The sequence below is a fragment of the Schistocerca gregaria genome, chromosome 3 (assembly GCF_023897955.1).
Source record: "Schistocerca gregaria isolate iqSchGreg1 chromosome 3, iqSchGreg1.2, whole genome shotgun sequence".
Lineage (NCBI taxonomy): Eukaryota > Metazoa > Arthropoda > Insecta > Orthoptera > Acrididae > Schistocerca > Schistocerca gregaria.
Window position 1 is genome coordinate 852,650,886 of NC_064922.1, and position 16,423 is coordinate 852,667,308.

General features: G+C 45.3%; 1 protein-coding gene across 2 annotated transcripts in view; it reads left to right on the top strand.

The window, feature by feature from the left end:
* The first annotated feature begins 250 nt into the window (after positions 1-250).
* Positions 251-16,423, top strand: part of LOC126354800 (uncharacterized) — an 88,916-nt gene continuing 72,743 nt past the window's right edge. The window contains exon 1 of one of the 2 annotated variants that reach the window (XM_050004716.1): positions 251-311. The gene's annotated coding sequence lies outside the window, so the exon portion shown is untranslated. The remainder of the gene's footprint in view (positions 312-16,423) is intronic. The other variant, XM_050004715.1, reaches the window with a different exon arrangement.

Here is a 16,423-nt window from a genome sequence, read left to right on the forward strand (position 1 = left end):
TCCTCTCGCAAATGCCGGTTAGAAGTGTTTTCGCGTGAACGAAGGCCGACACCAGATAAAAAAGTAATCCTCTTATGTTTACAACTCGTCTACAGGAGGGCGAGAAGATCACACAATTGACGGATCGGTTGAGATTGTGACAGCTCGATACGGAACTACACGTGCGTCAGCCGACGCGTGACACGCCACAAACTATGCGCAGATCTCCGTGTGCTGATAAGATACACCGGTCAATCAGTGCGTAACAGGACGGACAGATCGAGTGGCCAGTACTGCCTTCCGCTCTGGACCGTGCTGAGCTGTGACCAGAGGTAGGTACCAGCGGGTGGTACGTCTCCATGTCGTCAACGTTTCTGAATAACAACTCTACCTCGCGAGTTTGGACCACCAGGTATGCCGTGGAGAGACATGGTCGACCCTCGTTTTCAAGCGAATTCTATGTCCAGTGCCCAAAGATACAAACTGGATCTTCTTACGTGTGGCCATAAACATTTACTCAGTCTGTACCGTTTGCCATTGTCTGGCAGAGCAGGTTGGATAACATTTTCACCACAAAAGGGAAATATCATTTGGCGCCCCCACCCGTCAGGCATTACGGCATTAAAATGTCGAATCAAAACACCTTCAGCCGTCTAAATTTCCATTTATTTTATTTTATTTGAGCAACCAGTTTCAGCGCTACATTACGCCTTCTTCAGATCCCCTGACCGACTTGTAGGAAGAATCCCACCTCTGGTCCAGTCAGAATAGGGGCCAGCATTCAGTCACTGGTATCCGTAGATTTCTTCTTAACACAGCGATCCCTGAAGATGGAACTTTAGGGGTTGGGTTGCGTTGTTTGGGGAAGGAGACCAGACAGCGATGTCATGGGTCTCATCGGATTAGGGAAGGAAGTCGGCCGTGCCCTTTCAGAGGAACCAGCCCGGCATTTGCCTGGATTGATTGTGGCAAATCACGGAAAGCCTAAATCAGGATGACCGGACGCAGGATTGAAGCGTCGTTCTCCCGAATGCGAGTCCAGTGTCTAACCACTGTGCCACCTCGCTCGGTGGAAATATAGGCGGTTGAAGGTGTTTCAATTTTACATTTTGTACTGAACACTCAACGTCCCGCAGCCATGTGTATAGAAGTGGACTTAGAGGTTAGGGCATTAGTTCCTTTTTACATCTATACCTGCATACGTACTCCGCAAGCCACAGTATGGTGCGTGGCGGAGGGTACCCTGTACCCGCCACTAGACATTTCCTTTCCTGTTCCATTCCGAAATAGAGCGGGGAAAAACGACTGTCTTATGCCCTAATTTCTCTACCTTATCTCCGTGGCTCTTACCCGTAATGTATACTGGTAGCAGTAGAACCGTTCTACAGTCAGCTTCAAATGCCGGTTGTCTAAATTTTCTCAACGCTGCTCCACCAAAGGTTGTCGTCTTCCCTTCAGGGATTCCCAGCTGAGTTCATGAACTATCTCCGCAACACTCGTGTGTTGGTCGAACCTACCGGTAACGAATCTAGCAGCCTGCTTCTCAACTGCTGCTTCCTTTAACACGATCTGGTGGGGATCCCAAACACTCGAGCAGTACTCAAGAATAGGGACGCACTAGTGTTCCAAACACGGCCTCCTTTACAGATGAACAACACTTTTCTAAAATTCCCCAACCAAACGAAGTCGACCCTACTACGGACCTAAGTGTTTGTTCCACTTCATATAGCTTCGCAACGCTACGCGTAGATAACTAATCGACGTGACTACGTAAAGCCGAACATTACTAGTGCTATACTCGAACTTGACGGGATTTGTTTTCTGCTTGTCTGCATCAACACACACTTTTCCACATTTAGAGCTGGCTATCATTAACTAGAAACTTGTCTACGTCATCTTATATCCTCCTACAGTCACTCAACAACGAGACCTTCCCTTACACCACAGCTTCATCGGCAAACAGCGGCATATTGCTGCCCACCCTGTCCGTCAGGTCATTTATGTATATACGGAATAAGAGCGGTTCTATCACACTACCCTGAAGCACTTTTGATGACTCACTTACCTCCGTACCTCCATGAGATTCATAGCGCCGTAAACAACGGCGCTTAGGTTGACGCCGTGTTCCTTGACCAAAGGAAGGCGTTAGACACTTTCCCCCCGTGGCACTTAGAAAAGAAAAGTACGAGCTTGCCTACTAGATCTGCGAGTGGATTTAACAGTTCCTTGCAGACAGAACTCAATACGCCGCTCCTAACGGGACAAAATGGACAGATTCAAAGGTAATTTCGGGAGTTCCACAAGGAAGTATGATAGGACCATTTCTGTTTTCAGTGTGTTTACGTAATCTAGTAGAAAGCGTCGGAAACTTTTAAAGACTGCTCGGATATGATGCGGTTGTCTAAAAGAAAGTACCGACGCCACAAGACAGCATCGATTTGCAAAATGACCTACCGAAGACTGACGAATGGTACAGTCTCTGGTAGTTGACGCTCAACGTACATAGGAAAAGAAAGCCACTTCCGCACAACTAAACTATTGATGACAAACTACTGGAGACAGTAACTACTGTAAGGGCGACCTTAAGTGGAATGACCACACAAGCCGGCCGCGGTGGTCTCGCGGTTCTAGGCGCTCAGTCCGGAACCTCGCGACTGTTACAGTCGCAGGTTCGAATCCTGCCTTGGGCATGGATGTGTGTGATGTCCTTAGGTTAGTTAGGTTTAAGTAGTTCTAAGTTCTAGGGGACTGATGACCACAGCAGTTGAGTCACATAGTGCTCAGAGCCATTTGAACCATTTTTTTTTTTTTACCACACAAAATAAGTAGTAGGAAAAGCAGATGCCAATCTGAGATTCATAGGAAGAACCTAAGGAAATGTGACTCGTCAACGGACGAAGTGGCTTACGATGCACTTGTTCGACCGATTCTTGAGTATGGTTCGTCAGTCTGGTACCTTACCAGGTAGCACTGATAGAAGAGGTAGAGAAGATCCAACGAAGAGCGGCGCGTTACGTCACGGGATCGTTCAGTCGGCGTGAGAGCGTTATAGAAATGCTCAAACTCCTGAGGCAGACCGTACAAGAGAGACGCCGTGCATTAAGGAGTGGTTTAGCACTGAAATTTCGAGAGAGCACTTTCCGGATGGAGTCGGACAAAATATTATTTCCTCCCACATAGTGCGGCTGTCTCCGTCGGAGGTGTGTTGTCCTTAGCGTAAGTTAGTTTAAGTTAGATTAAGTAGTGTGTAAGCCTAGGGACCGACGACGTCAGCAGTTTGGTCCCATAGGAACTTACCACAAATTTACCTTCCACATACGTCTCAGGAAGCGACCAAGACAGGAAAATTCGAGAAATTAGAACTAATACAGAGGCTACCGACAATCATTTTCCCCTTCCACCATTGTGAGTGAATAGGGAAGGGGAGATCAGTTAGTGGGATTAATTTTCATGTAAGGTAATTCCTCAGAACTTTGAAAACATTCACTGACAACAGAAAGAACTAGACAACTGTTCTAGGTTCAGTAAGAACATGCTGTCTATTAAAATGAATGGTAGTATAAAATTTATGTGATTTTTCTTGTTTAATAACGGATTTTGTTAATTATGTAATTTAAGAACTACTCCACTTTCCATCGGAAGAAGTGTGACAAAAACAATAAATTCATATAATTTTATATTGACATGGTAAACATAAGACACTGTTTGACTGCATAACTGTTACATGTGAAGAAAACTTAACAGTAACTACTTAAATTTTAGCACATTTGCCTTGAAAGCAGTTGAAAATGATTCATAATAGCAAGTGGTTGCTGACTTCCTGCGTGTTTAAAATAAGTGCAATGGCTGCCGTGTTATAACTACAACTGGTATTCACTAATCATGTTGCTTGAGAGATATAGATTTGGTATATATATTTTGTCCTGAGACGTACATTTCACAATAACCCAACTCGCTCTGTCCGTCCAAGAAATCCAAAAATAAGTAGATACCAGTGTCCAGGTACACACCATGTTCCTTGCCTTTCCAAAGGCGATCGAAAGAGGTCCGCTCTGCCGCCTAATGAAAAGAATATAATAGCGAACGGAATATCAGATCAGTTGCAATGACTAGCTTACGAGTTTCTAGCAAACTGGACACAGCATGTCATTTTGATCGGAAAGAAGTATTCAGACGCAAAAGTAACTTCAGGCATGTCCCAGGGGAGAGGACCATTAAAAAAAAATGGTTCAAATGGCTCTGAGCACTATGGGACTCAACTGCTGCGGTCATTAGTCCCCTAGAACTTAGAACTACTTAAACCTAACTAACCTAAGGACATCACACACATCCATGCCCGAGGCAGGATTCGAACCTGCGACCGTAGCAGTCGCACGGTTCCGGACTGCGCGCCTAGAACCGCGAGACCACCGCGGCCGGCAGAGGACCATTACTTTTCGCAATATATGCAAGTGACCTAGCAGAAAACATCAGAAGTTCCGCTAGGCTTTTCACAAATGATACTGCTGTATACAGAGAAATGGCGCCGCTAGATAATTGTAGCGAAATGCAGGAAGATTTTCAGAGGAAGGTGCAGGAAGCGGCAATTGACCCTCTAAATAAAATAATTAAACGCATTGCGAATACGCACACAGAAAGACCCTTTATCGTATGATTACAAAATTTCACATCAGTCACTGGAAACAGTTACTTCCGTAGAATATCTTGGAGCATGTTCACTTCATGATTTGAAGCGGAACGACGACGCAAAATTAACCACGAGTAAAGCAGATGACAGACTGAGTTTCATCCGAAGAATCCTCCATCAACAAAGGAGATAATTTACAAAACACTCGTTCGACCAATACCTGAATATTGATCATCCGTCTGGGGTCCGTACGAGATAGGATTGATGGAGAAAATGGGAAAGATCCGGAGAAGAGTAGCGCGTTGCGTTACAGGTTCACTTAGTAAGTGCGAAAACGTTATCAGATGTTCATCCAAGTCTAGCAGCATACGCTGCAAGAGAGGTGTTCTGCATCGACAGCTGGTTTCGTGTTAAAGTGTTGAGAGCGTATGTTCCTAGAAGAAGCAACTAATATATCACTTTCTCCTCCCCGTGAACGTGAACTCAACAGATATCTTTCTTCCCGCGAAGTACTCGCGACTGGATCAAGCTCAGGGAAAGCTAACAATTGTACACAAAGAACTCCCCGCGACACAGCGTAAGTTAACTTGCGAAGTACGAGATGTACGGGGGTTGGACAGAACTAGGCAAACAATAATTGAATATAAATGCAGTTGCTAGCCAACGTGGGCAGATTGCTGGTGCGCGTATGGTGGGTCTTTGCGTAAGCAAGGGAGCCGACGTGTCTGGTGTTTGAATAGGCACCGTATTGAAGATCTGCAACGCATACACCGAAAGCAGAAAAACATCATCCGATAAGTCACAGCGCGGACGAAAATGTGTGTTGACTGATGGGGCGGAAAGTCACTGACGCGAACCCTGTCAGCGTCAAAACAACACGGAGCAGGCTCCATAAAGAGGGAACTGCAGGGCGAGTTGGAATTATTGTAAAATCACTCATCAGTGATGCAAATGCCTGTAACAGGAAAGTGTGCTGCCGAAGCCAATGAAACCTGGGCTATGCAGCAATGGAAGGAAGTAATTTGGCCGGGTGAGTGTTGTTTCACGCTGTTTCCCACTCCTGGCAGACTTTACGTCCCAAGAGTGAAACATGGCGAGATTCGATGAAGATTTGGGCATACACACCCTGGTATTCTATGCACCCCATTATTATAGTGCAAAGTATCACTACTGCCAAGAATCATGTGATAATTTTGGCCCGCTGTGGCCGGGCGGTTCTAGGCGCTTCAGTCTGGAACCACTCGACAACTACGGTCGCAGGTTCGAATCCTGCCTCGGGCATGGATGTGTGTGATGTCCTTAGGTTAGTTAGGTTTAAGTAGTTCTAAGTTCTAGGGGACTGATGACCTCAGATGTTATGTCCCGTTGTACTCGGAGCCATTTGAACCATATGAGCCACTTCGCCCGTCATGTCCGTGCCATGGTACAATGTTTGTTCCCCAGTGGGTGACGCTTTATTGGAAGACGATAAGACCCATCTTCTCACAGCTTGTATGGTCCAGGACTAGTTTTGTGAGCACGGGGATGAATTGCGTACATCACATCGATACTCTGCAAATAACATTTAAGTGCCTGGCAGAGGGTTTATCGAACCACCTTCACAATAATTCTTTATTATTCCATTCTCGCACAGCGCGCGGAAAAAACGAACATCTATATCTTTCCGTGCTATCTCTGATTTCCCTTATTTTATTATGGCGGTCGTATTTTGCTATCTAGGTCAGCTTAAACTAAATATTTTCGCATTCAGAGGAGAAAGTTGGTGATTGAAATTTCGTAAGAGGATTCTGTCGCAACGAAAAACGCCTCGTTTTAATTATGTCCACCCCAAATCCTATATCATTTCAGTGACTCTCTCTCCCATATTTCGCGGTAATATGAAACTTGCTGTCCCTCTTCGAACTTTGTCGATGTACTCAGTCAATCCTACCTGGTAAGGACCCCACACGGAGCAGAAGTATTCTAAAAGAGGACGGACTAGCGTAGCGTAGACAGTCTCTTTAACAGATCTGTTGCATTTTGTGAGTGTCCTGCCAATAAAACGCAGTATTTGGTTAGCCTTCCTCAGAACATTTTCTGTGTGTTACTTCCAGTTTAAGTTGTTCGTAACTATAATTCATAGGCATTTAGCTGAATTTACGGCCTTTAGATTTGACTGACTTATCTTGTAATTTCAGTTTAACAGATTCTTTTTAGCACTCATGTGCATGACCTCGCACTTTTCGTTATTTACTGTCAACTGCCAACTTTCGCACCATACAGATATCTTTTGTAAATCGTTTTAATTTTGTTTTGATCCTCTAATGACTTTACTGGTGGATAAACGACAGCGGCATTTGCAAACAACCTAAGACGGCTGCTCAAATTGTCTCCCAAATAAAAAAAAATTTAAAAAAATGGCTCAAATGGCTCTGAGCACTATGGGACTCAACTGCTGAGGTCATAAGTCCCCTAGAACTTAGAACTACTTAAACCTAACTAACCTAAGGACAACACACACATTCATGCCTGAGGCAGGATTTGAACCTGCGTCCGTAGCGGTCGCGCGGTTACAGACTGTAGCGCCAGAACCGCTCGGCCACCAGCGGCCGGCTTTTCCTAAATCGTATATGTAGATAAGGAACAGGAAAGGGCCTGTAACACAACCTTGGGGAACGCGCGAAATCACATCTGTTTTACTCGATAACTTTCCGTCAGTTACTACGAACTGTGACCTCTCTGACAGGAAGTCACGAATCCAGTAACATAACTGAGACGATATTCCGTAAGCAAGCAATTCCACTACAAGCCGCTTGTGTGGTACAGTGTGAAAAACCTTCTGAGAATCTAGAAATTCGGAGTCAGTTGGGAACCCTTTTCAACAGCACTCAACAGTTCGTGTGATTAAAGAGCTAGTTGTGTTTCACAAGGGCAATGTTTTCTGAACCCGTGTTAAATGTGTGTCTTCGAGGTAATCCATAATGTTCGAACACAATACATGTTCCAAAATCCTGGTGCATATCGACGTTAATGATATAGGCGTGTAATTTAGTGGATCACTCCTACTACCTTTCTTGAATATCAGAGTGACATGTGCAACTTTCCAGTCTTTGGATGCGGATCTTTCGTTGAGCGAACGGTTTTCATCATTGTTAAGTATGCAACTATTACATCAGCATACTCTGAAAGGAACCTAACATGTGTACAGTGTGGACCGGAAGACTTGCTTCTGTTAAGTGATTTAAGTAGCCTTATTACTCCGAGGATATCTACTTCTCCCCTCGCCACCAGTCACTAGACCTCAGTATTACTGAGCCAATATTATTGGTGTGCTTTGGACAGAAGGGTGCTAATCGTTACTCACCTTTATCGTCGTTTGCTGAACTTGCCACTATTTTTCAGGAAGAATAGTGCAATATTCCCTTGAAAACTACAGAGGACATTGCGAGACGACTGGAAGCTGGTTCGAATGTCAGTGGGTTCTCTGTACCGTATTGCAGATGGTAACGTGCGGTGTTTTTGAGGTTTCCGTATTTCCATCTAATCCCTGTAGATGAACTGCGGGACAGAGTTTCTGTTCAGCATGACGCGGCCAAACGTCGCGACACGGAAGAGAGTAGTCTCCAGGAGACGGTAACGAAGAGTACGTTCAACCAATCTTGAAATATGTCCGCGGCTCGTGGTCTTGCGGTAGCGGGGTCCAGGGCTCGATTCCCGGCGGAGTCGGGGATTTTCTCTGCCTCGATATGACTGGGTGTTGTGTGTCTTTCATCATAATTTCATCCTCATTCACTCGCAAGTCGCCGTAGTGGCGTTAAAGAACTTGTGGAGCGGCGGCCGAACCGCCCCGTTAGGGGTCTCCCGGCCACCAATGCAGTACGCTCATTATCTTGAAGTATTATGTCTTTGCGTGCACATCCTCTTGCAATGATATGTCACACGAAAGCATCCAGTCTGCACGTGCTCACGTTTCCCGAAAAATTCCGCGACACGGCACTCGTACTCGAAAGTCAATGATGATTATAAGGTCCCATACTCCGAGGAGCGCAGGGGGCGATGCGAAAGACCCGCACCGCTAACTTGCCAAGGTCTTAGCGGAGGTGGTTTGCCATTGTCTTCCTAGGACCGTAATGGGGATGACATACCTATTTATATAACAACTCTCCCACTTATTCCAGAGCCGCGCGGGATTAGCCGAGCGGTCTATGGCGCTGCAGTCATGGACTGTGCGGCTGCTCCCGGCTGAGGTTCGAGTCCTCCCTCGGGCATAGGTGTGTGTGTGTGTGTGTGTGTGTGTGTGTGTGTGTGTGTGTGTGTGTGTCCTTAGGATGATTTAGGTTAAGTAGCGCGTAAGCTTAAGGTCTGATGACTTTAGCATTTAAGTTGCATAAGATTTCACACACATTCGAACATTTTGAACTTATTCCAGATGGAGGACATGTCTCCAATATCTCGATGTATTATTGTTCAGCAACACTGAAACCGTTTGGAAACCATTTTGCTGTTCACTAAGCACAGTCCATTAACACGTCCGAGAAGGAGTATGTCCCATCACTTAGCGGTGTAGATGAGTAGTTTGACACTCGAGGCGCACCACACACACACACACACACACACACACACACACACACACACACACACCAACGCCGCAGAACCACAATTTTTTTTTGGGAAGAGGCCGCCTGCTTAGCTGCGAGGTAACGTGCTTGCCTACCATGCAGCGGGCCCAGGTTCGATTAATGGCCGTGTAGGAGTTTTTCTCCACCCGTGGACTGTGCGGCGTGTTGTCCCCATCATCCTATCGTCGTCACCGAAGCGCAAGTCGCCCAGTGTGGCGTCACCTACAATAACACTTACAGCACTCGGCGGCCGAACTTCTACATCTACATCTACGCACATACTCAGCAATCCAACATACGGTGCCTGGCGGAGGGTACCTCGTACCACCACTAACATCTTCTCTCCCTGTTCCACTCCCAAACAGAACGAGGGAAAAATGACTGCCTATATGCCTCTGTACGAGCCCTAATCTCTCTTATCTTATTTTTGTGGTCTTTCCGCAAAATGTAAGTTGGCGGCAGTAAAATTGTACTGCAGTCAGCCTCAAAAACTGGTTCTCTAAATTTCCTCAGTACCGATTCACGAAAAGAACGCCTCCTTTCCTCCAGAGACTCCCACCCGAGTTCCTGAAGCATTTCCGTAACACTTGCGTTGTGATCAAACCTACCAGTAACAGATCTAGCAGCCCGCCTCTGAATCGCTCCTATGTCCTCCCTCAATCCGACCTGATAGGGATCCCAAACGCTAGAGCAGTACTCAAGAATAGGTCATATTAGTGTTTTCTGTGCGTTCTCCTTTACAGATGAACCACATCTTCCCAAAATTCTACCAATGAACCGAAGACGACTATCCGCCTTCCCCACAACTGTCATTACATGCTTGTCCCACTTCATATCGCTCTGCCATGTTACGCCCAAATATTTAATCGACGTGACTGTGTCAAGCGCTACACTACTAATGGAGTATTCAAACATTACGAGATTCTCTTTCCTATTCATCTGCATTAATTTATATTTATCTATATTTAGAGTTAGCTGCCATTCTTTACACCAATCACAAATCCTGTCCAAGTCATCTCGTATCCTCCTACAGTCACTCAACGACTACACCTTCCCGTACACCACAGCACCATCAGCAAACAGCCGCACATTGGTATCCACCCTATCCAAAAGATCGTTTATGTAGATAGAAAACAACAGCGGGCCTACCACACTTCCCTGGGGCACTCCAGACGATACCCTCACCTCCGATGAACACTCACCATAAAGGACAACGTACTGGGTTCTATTACTTAAGAAGTCTTCGAGGCACTCACATATTTGGGAACCAATCCCATATGCCCGTACCTTAGTTAAGAGTCTGTAGTGGGGCACCGAGTCAAACGCTTTCCAGAAGTCAAGGAATATGGCATCCGTCTGATACCCTTCATCCATGGTTCGCAAGATATCATCGGAGCCCAGTTCGAAGCGGAACTCATCACTGTAGACAGTTCTATCGAGGCAATGCATTGCAGGGTGAAGACGTGTGTGGAGAAGCTATGGGCCGTAGTCAAGTAACAACCTGGCTGTTGCCCGCCATACGGCCCCACAACCAAAAGTCTGCGGTGCCATTTCATTTCAAAGCAGGAACCCTTTGGTTGTCATCCGCGACACCTTTATAGCACACCAGTACGCCGACGATATTCTACGCGCCATTTTGATGCTCTTCATGGGAAGCCATCGCAGGCTTACGTTTCAGCAAGATAATGCCCGCCCCCACACGGCTAGTATTTCTACTGCCTGCCTTCGTGCTTGCCAAAGCCTAGTTTGGCCAGCAACGTCGTCGGTTCACTCTACAACTGAGAATGTCTGGAGCATTATAGGCAGGGCCCTCCGATCAGGTTGGGATTTTGACAATATAACGTGGAAATTTCACAGAATTTGTGCACGATATCTCTCTGCAGGACGTCCACACCTTTACCAATCGACGCCAAGCCGAACAACTGCTTGCAAAAGGGCCAGAGGTGGACCAACGCGTTGACTTGCTCAATCTCTGAAGCTTTTCCTTTTCTGAAACTGTAATCATTTGTTTGTCTGTACATCTACATCACATCTACCGATTGCCGGCCGGGGTGCTCTCGCGGTTCTAGGCGCGCAGTCCGGAACCGCGCGACTGTTACGGTCGCAGGGTTTGAATCCTGCCTCGGGCATGGATGTGTGTTATGTCTTTAGGTTAGTTAGATTTAAGTAATTCTAAGTTCTAGGGGACTGATGACCATGTATGTTAAGTCCCATAGCGCTCAGAACCATTTGAACCATTTTTTGAACCATCTACCGATTTGCATCCTATTCGGATAGTTTCTTTTGGGGAATATAGAATAAGTTCCTTACCAGCTTCTTTTTTGTCTTAGATTGTATGTACACCAAATGTGTCTCGCCAGCCTGTAGTGGTGATCTAAATGCCGTCTTATTCTGATACTTTTCTGTTTTGTGGAAAGCATAGAAATACTAGCTGGATCAAAATTGAGTTCATGCATTTGAGAAACTTCGTGTAGTCGATAACCGAGCACAGACTTTCTGTTAACCATCTCCAACCATTTTGAGCTCTAGCCGCTTTTGGGGAATATACACTGAAGCGCCAAAGAAACTGGTACAGGCATGCGTATTCAAACACAGAGATATGTAAACTGGCAGAATACGGTGCTGCTGTCGGCAACGCCTATATAAGACAAGTGTCTGACGCAGTTCTTAGCACGGTCCCTGGCGCTTCAATGGCAGGTTATCCAGATTTAAGTGAGTTTGAACGTGCTGTTATAGTCGGCGCACGAGCGATGGGATGCAGTATCTCCGAGGTAGCGATGAAGCGGGGATTTTCCCATGCTACTATTTCACGAGTGTCCCGTGATTATCAGGAATCTGATAAAACATCAAATCTCCGACATCGCTGCGGCCGGAGAAAGATCCTGCAAGGACGGAGCCAACGACGACTGAAGTGAATCGTTCACCGTGGCTGTAGTGCAACCCTTCAGCAAATTGCTGCAGCTTTCGATGCTGGACCGTCAGCAAGTCTCAGCGAGCGAATCATTCAACGAAACATCATCGATATGGACTTTCGGAGCAGAAGGCCCGCTCGCGTATCCTCGATGACTAAACGACACAAAGCTCTATGCCTCGCCTGGGGCCGTCGATACCGACATACGACTGTTGTTTACTCGAAAGATGTTGCCTGGTCGGACGAATGTCGTTTCAGATTGTATCGAGTGGATGGACATGTATGGGTACGGAGACAACCTTATGAATCCATGGACCCTGCTTGTAAGCAGGAGACTGTTCAAGCTGATGGAGGCTCTGTAATGGTGTGGGACGTGTGCAGCTGGAGTGGTATGGGACCACTGATACGTCTAGATATGACTCTGACAGGTGACACGTACGTAAGTGTCCTGTCTGATCGCTTGCATTCATTCATGTCCATTGTGCATTCCGACGGAATTGGGGAATTGAAGTAGGGCAATGCGACGCCCCACACGTCCAGAATTGCTACAGAATGACTCCAGGAACACTCTTCTGAGTTTCAACACTTCCGCTGCCCACCAAACTCCCCAGACATGTACATTATTGAGCATATCTGCGATGCCTTGCAACGTGCTGTTGAGAAGAGATCTCCACCCCTTCATACTCTTACAGATTTATCGACAGCCCTGCAGGATTCATGGTGTCAATTCCCTCCAGCACTACTTTAGACATTATTCAAGTCCATAGCACGTCGTGTTGCAACAATTCTGTGTGCTCGCGGGGGCCCTACACGATATTAGGCAGGTGTACCAGTTTCTTTGGATCTTCAGTGTAGAATAACAGCTAATCTGCTAATCAGCTTAAAAAATTGAAATATCTCTACAAAATCAGAAGGTAAAGAGGAACAGAGAAATCCTTAAAAGGCTTATTAATACAGTATGTTTCGTGGGATAACAAGAGTCGGTATTTCGAGAACATGATGAAACAACAAATTCATTTAATCAGGGAAACTATGTGAAGCTGTTGAGGTACGCTGGAGAGTATGACCTTCTTTTAGCGGAGCACATAGATACCTTTGCTGTTTCTAAAAAAATTCTAGCCGAATTCAAAGTAATCTAATACAAGTCGTAGGCTCGACCGTTTATCTCTGTATACGAAAGGTAAGACCCCAACTGACTGACGTATCATCGCCCAGCCGCAACAGCTAAGGACAGAAACTTGAAAGTTGGAGAGCGAGTTCATCTTATACTGCATGCATAATTTTACAAGGGATTTTTCGAAATTCCACTCATAGGGGGAGGGGTGATAGGCGCTCAGTCAGGAACCGCGCGACTGCTGCGGTCGCAGGTTCGAATCTTGCCTCGGGCATGGATGTGTGTGGTGTCGTTAGGTTAGTTAGGTTTAAGTAATTCTAAGTTCTAAGGGACTTATGACCAGAGATGAGTCCCATAGTGCTCAGAGCCATTTGAACCATTTTTTGGAGGGGTGATAGGGGATGAAAGATTTTTTGGAAAAAATGTCGCTATTAATGCAATTTTGAAGCTAGAACTACGAAAATTAGTATCTGTGTCTCGGTGAGAAATCGAGAAATGCGTGTTTCAGCGTTTTTGGTAGTTTAATCGTCACAGTAGGTGAAAGATTTTTTTTTGAAAACGAGATATCATTAAACAACTACTAAAGCGTTTTTAAAGCTACGAAAATTTGTATTTGACTTCCTGGTTAGAAATAAAAGAATATGTATTTCAGAGTTTTTGGGAATTCAATCCCAAAGGAACTGAGATAGGGGATGAAAAGTTGTACGAAAATATTATGAAAGCATTTTTAAAGCCAAAGCTAAGAAAATTTGTATTTGACTTCCTGATTAGAAATAAAAGAATATGTATTTCAGAGGTTTTAGGAATTCAATCCCTAAGCAAGTGAGAGAGGGGATGAAAAGTTTTACAAAAATATAATGAAAGCATTTTTAATGGTAAAGCTAAGAAAATTTGTATTTGGTTTCTAGGTTAGAAAGAAAGAAATATGGGTCAGGAGTTGAAAATTTATATGTAAGTATCACCACAAGAACTCAAAAGGCCGGAGTAACAAAAATCTCCAGGTCCAGGTATCAGAACCGCACTTTGGTCAGAAGTAAATTTCGATAAGACTGCTTCTACGGCCTTAATCAGTTTCAGAAGTTCGGGAAGTGTGGCAATTTGTAAACTAAATTGAAGAAAGCTATTTAACAGTCACAACGACAAATCGGTTATTTCGGAATTCCACAGCAAAAGAATCGGCTCTTTAGGACATTAATTTTTCAGTGGGCCTAACATAAGTTGGTACTATTATTGTTGTTGTAATTACAACGCAAACACGAGCGAAGCTACGGGTGCTAAACTAGTCATCTACAAAGCGGTAAATTGCGGATGTAGCTTCTGTAGCCGTCATAGTTGACGAAACTGGTGTGCTGCGTTATGCACATGAAACAGAGATAAAGGAAAGATTCTTGTGGTTCTGTGATAAAAGTAACAACAAACACGACCGGGATACTGCAGAGCTAATGCGGCGCTTCTTATCAGACTTCGGAAATAACGAAAATTTGATTGCACAAACGTTCGTCGGTGCGGCGACTATAGCGGATTTCTGAATGGAGTTCAAGCATTAATCAAAGTCACACGTCCTGAAGACAAATTTTTCATTCCCATGTAGTAAGGCTCGTTTTGAATTTTTAGTTCGTTAATGAACTTGCGGCCTGTTTTTTTTTTTTCAGAAATGTGTGCGAAATCTTATGGGACTTAATTGCTAAGGTCATCAGTCCCTCAGCTTACACACTACTTAATCTAAATTATCCTAAGGACGAACACACACACACCCATGCCCGAGGGAGGACTCGAACCTCCGCCGGGACCAGCCGCACAGTGCATGACTGCAGCGCCCTAGACCGCCTGGCTAATCCCGAGCGGCTTTTTTTTCTTCGAGTTATCATAAACGTGTTACATTTTGGATAAATTCTTTCAACATCGTTTTCCAAACCTATGCCCGATGAGATGGAATTAGTGTGCCGGACCGAGACTCGAACTCGGGACCTTTGCCTTTCGCGGGAAAGTGCTCTACCAACTGAGCTGCCCAAGCACTCCTCACGACCCGTCCTCACAGCTTTAATTCCGCCAGTACCTCGTCTCCTACCTTCCAAACTTCGCAGAAGCTCTCTTGCATACCTTGCAGAACTAGCACTCCTGGAAGAAAGGATATGGCGGAGACATGGCTTAGCCACAACCTGAGGGATGTTTCCAGAGTGAAATTTTCACTCTGCGAAGTTTGGAAGGTAGGAGACGAGGTACTGACGGAATTAAAGCTGTGAGGAGGGGTCGTGAGTCGTGCTTGGGTAGCTCAGTTGCCCGAGAAAGGCAAAGGTCCCGACTTCGAGTCTCTGTCCGTTACAGAGTTTTAATCTGCCAGGAAGTTTCATATCAGCGCAAACTCCGCTGCAGAGTGAAAATTTCACTCTGGAAACATCCCCCAGGCTGTGGCTAAGCTTCTGTGAAGTTTCGAAGGTAGGAGACGATGTACTGGCCGAATTAAAGCTGTGAGGACGGGGCGTGAGTCGTGCTTGGGTAGCTCAGATGGTAGAGCACTTGCCCGCGAAAGGCAAAGGTCCCGAGTTCGACTCTCGGCCCGCCACGCAGTTTTAATCAGCCAGGAAGTTTCATATGACAGCACACTCCGCTGCAGGGTGAAAATTTCATCCTGGAGATGGAATTACTTATCAACATTAATACACACTGCGTTCAGGAACAGAATTAATCTTTGTGATGTGTTTAGCGCCATGCTAAACGTCCCCAAGAAACTAATTCAAATATTTTAGCACCAATTAATGACTTTCTAGCACTTTCACAACATTTCAAATTTTTTTCTTGAACGATTTTAACAAAATACACTGATTGAAAAAAAATCGCAACACCAAGAAGGAGTTGTTTGACATAAACGAAAGTTAGTAGGCATGATTCTACATCTGATGTCTATTCAGATTTCAAACCAGTCGCGTAAGAGAAAAGTTAGTAGCGCCACTATCATGATGAAAATCAGGTTTGCTTTAAGTACACGCCGAAATGGTCGAGAGCTTTGAGATTGGAGGCGGTGAGTTGATGTTAGTCAAGAATGCCTTTAACGTGACAAAGACGCCATTATCAACACCTCACTGAGTTTGAACGAGGTCGTTTAATATGGCTGCGAGACGCTCGACGTTCCTTCTGCGATACTGCAGAAAGACTGGGCAGGAATGTAGCCACCGTACATGATTGCTGGCAGCGGT